Genomic DNA, 3,628 nt, shown 5'->3' with positions numbered 1-3,628 from the left:
CCTTGATGTGTGGATCCAGAGTAGTAATTCCACCTAAGTTGACGGATAGAGTGCTCAATGAGCTTCATGAGGGTCATCTGGGTGGGGTAAAAATGAAGAGCTTAGCCAGAGCATTTGTGTGGTGGCCGGGAATCGATAGAGAAATCGGAGAGATGACCAAGAGCTGTGCAGGATGCCAGAAGGTCCAAAACGCCCCACCACAAGCTCCTCTGCATCCATGAGAGTGGCCCTCATCTCCATGGCAAAGGGTGCACGTTGATTTTGCTGGTCCCTTCATGGGCTCGATGTTTTTAATTGCAGTGGATGCACATTCAAAGTGGCCAGAGGTAATAAAAATGTCCTCAACCACCACGGAAAAAACTATCGCAGTTTTACGAACCATATTCGCCAGGAATGGGCTGCCTGAACAGATTTGCTCTGACAATGGACCACAGTTTGTGTCTGAAGAGTTCCGGAGGTTCTTAAAGAACAATGGTGTTAAGCATTACACATCTGCCCCATATCATCCAGCCACTAACGGATTGGCCGAGAGTTTTGTCCAAACATTCAAGGAGGCTATCAAGGCAATGTGTAATGAAGATATACCCCTACAACACAAGGTGGACAACTTCTTGTTTGCCTACCAGAATGCGACACATGCGGTTGCCAACCAAACTCCAGCCATGATGTTCTTCAATCGAAGACTACGATGCCGCTTGGATTTGGTTAAGCCAAACGTCCGAAGAGATGTGGAGAACAGGCAGTTTCAGAATATGAATGAAAGGCCGACCAGGAGTTTTAAGATAGGTCAACCAGTTTTGGCCCGGGACTACTGCACTGAGAAATGGCAGCCAGGAACGATTTGTACACGACAAGGACCTCTCATGTATACCGTGGACGTTGGGGAGAGCATTGTAAGACGCCATGCTGACCAGATTCTAGAGTCACTGGAAAATATAAACTCCACACCACGATCTGATACACCTGGTAATGAAATCGACGTTCCAATTGCAGCTACCGCAGAACCGATAATATTGGAAGCAGATGAACCAAACAACGACATTGATTCCGACTCAACATTGCCAGAAGAACCTGATACTCCAAAGAGGCGTTATCCAGACAGAATTAGGAAGCCTCCTCAAAGACTGAACTTATAATTGCTTAAACTTAACCAATGTATCTAGCAACAGTAATTGTGATTGTAATTCGTTATCATTTATTTGTTAAATGAATGTTATGTACTGTTTACCTAAAAGGGGAGGAATTGTTGTGTGTGTACCTTTAAGAGAATAACTGATCTCAGACTGCAGTACCAGCAGTGACTACCCCTGTATAAAAGGCGCTAGAGAGCCTCTGTTGTTTAGTTTCGTTTATGCCTTTCACCAGTAAAGTTCTGTTTGTTTTCTCTCCTGCTAGTCCGTGTCTCAATCATTCACGGACTTAACACTTTCAAAGAGAAGATGTTTATGGTGGTTGTGGACGCTCGTAGCAAGTGGCCGGAGGTCGCTGTGATGAGGCCTACCACGGCAGAGAAAACAATTGAGAAACTTGGTGAGATGTTCAGCCGTTATGGCTCTCCAGAACAACTCGTAAGTGACAACGGTCCACAATTTGTATCACAGGAGTTTGCAACCATCCTGCATGTGAATGGTGTCCAACACATCAGGTCTGCGCCCTATCTTCCCTCTACTAACGGCCAGGCAGAAAGGTTCGTGCAAACTTGGAAGCACGCCTCGAAGGCATCGCAAGGTCAGGGCTCAATCCACCAACGTCTGAACAGCTTCCTGTTGTCCTACAGGAACAAGCCGCATGCCACAACCAAAACTTCCCCCACTTCGCTCATGATGAAGAGGCAGTTGCGGACAAGTTTTGACTTGCTTAAACCTCCAAGGGCAGAGCAGGTTGTCTATCATCAACAACAAGCTGAAGTTGAAAAGAGAGAGAAGGTTTCATCCGGGAGAGCACGTCCTAGCTCGAAACTACAACACTGGGCCGAAATGGGTTCCTGCTGTGGTGATCGCACAGACAGGCCCTGTGTCTTACATGGTTGAGACTGCTGAGGATGTCATCTGGAAAAGACACACAGATCAACTGTTGCTAGGAGCAGAGACAGCCACAGAGGCTCCAACGGCTGGTTGGCCTGAACTGTTTCCGGATGATACCGCAAACCAGCATCCTTTGCCACAGTGCTCTTCTCCAACACAGGAAGTCAAAGAGACTGTTCCAGCTGTGCAAACTCCTGACTTTCGACTGACGCAGGCACCTTCTCTATCTAGGCCTGTGTCAATGCCTACTGCTTTGGAAGCCAGCGATGACCGCCGGTATCCTGACAGGGAGCTTGGATCTGTAGGCTTAGCGACTTACCCACAAGACTGGGGCAGAATAAACCCCAGGGGTAAAGTCAGGGGTTGAGGCAGTCTACCTCTACCCTAGGTTAGTTGAGTGCATTGAAAGTAACTTACCTGTTGAGGAATAATGTGGACCTTCCATTTAAGAGGGGAGGAATATGTTATGTATTGTGTGTTCTCCTCCCACCTGTGGTGGCGCTGTCACAGCAGATAAATGGTTGGGTGTTCTCTTGGTTAAGTTTAGCTCTCTTTGTTCGGAGCTCTCCAGAACTTCCCTTTCCCTTCCAATAAAGCACTTCATGTTTGAACTTCTGAGTTATAATTGTGTCTAGGTAAAAAGGTACCGACACAACAACACTGAACACAGGGCCCTCACTGAACACAGGGCCCGCTCTGAACACAGGCCTGCACTGAACACAGGCCCGCACTGAACACAGGGCCCGCTCTGAACACAGGCCTGCACTGAACACAGGGCCTTGACTGAACCACAGGGCCCGCACTGAACACAGGGCCCTCATTGAACACAGGGCCCGCACTGAACACAGGGCCCGCTCTGAACACAGGGCCCGCACTGAAAGTGCAGAGAGAGGAGGTGAATGGGAGTTGGGGAAGGTGAGAGAAGATAATGAGGGGGACGTGCAGAGAGAGGGTGAAGGGTAAAGAAGAGAGAGACAGGCAAAGAGGGGGAAGTGCAGGGGAATTGAAAAGAAGGAGAGGGATTGGGAAGGGCGAGAGAGCCTGTTCTTGTGTTGGTCTCGGAGCAGTTTCATACTTAAATGTAAACATACTGTGAATTAACAAATTTTCACAGGCCCCAGTGAGATTTGAACTCACGACCCCTGGTTTACAAGACCAGTGCTCTAACCCCTGAGCTATGGAGCCACCTGTACTAGATTACTTCTCATTCCAGTTAGTGCTGTGTGTTTGAAGAATGAGGCAGCGCGCAGTTCACCACTCAGATTGTATCTCATCCCCCGATACCTGCCTCAGGCTGTTCAATAGTCACCTCTCAACAACAATAGAGCAACTTTCACGTACTAAAACATCCCAAGGCAACTCAGTTACACTCTATCTCTCTCTCAGTCTCTCTGCCTCCTTCTTTCTATATTTCTCCCTCTTTGTGTCTCTACCACTCTCTCTCTATCTTTCTGTCACTCCCTTTCTACCTCTTCCTCTTTTTCTCTGTGACTCTCTCACTTTCTCTCTCCCTCTCTGTTACTGTTACTCTCCCTCTCTCCCCTTCGCCCTTCCTCAGTCTCATTGCTCTTCCTCCATCCGCCCTTCTCTCATCTATTCTCTCG

General features: G+C 48.1%; 1 non-coding gene across 1 annotated transcript; it reads right to left on the bottom strand.

Moving 5' to 3' along the window:
• Positions 1-3,136: 3,136 nt before the first annotated feature.
• Positions 3,137-3,209, bottom strand: trnat-ugu (transfer RNA threonine (anticodon UGU)). The gene has a single exon. It is a non-coding gene; the product is annotated as a tRNA-Thr (tRNA).
• Between the last annotated feature and the right edge of the window lie 419 nt (positions 3,210-3,628).

The sequence above is a fragment of the Somniosus microcephalus genome, unplaced genomic scaffold (assembly GCF_052327205.1).
Source record: "Somniosus microcephalus isolate GS21.2 unplaced genomic scaffold, FLI_Smic_1.0 unresolved_chr2, whole genome shotgun sequence".
Lineage (NCBI taxonomy): Eukaryota > Metazoa > Chordata > Chondrichthyes > Squaliformes > Somniosidae > Somniosus > Somniosus microcephalus.
This window is presented reverse-complemented; position numbering and strand designations above follow the sequence as displayed.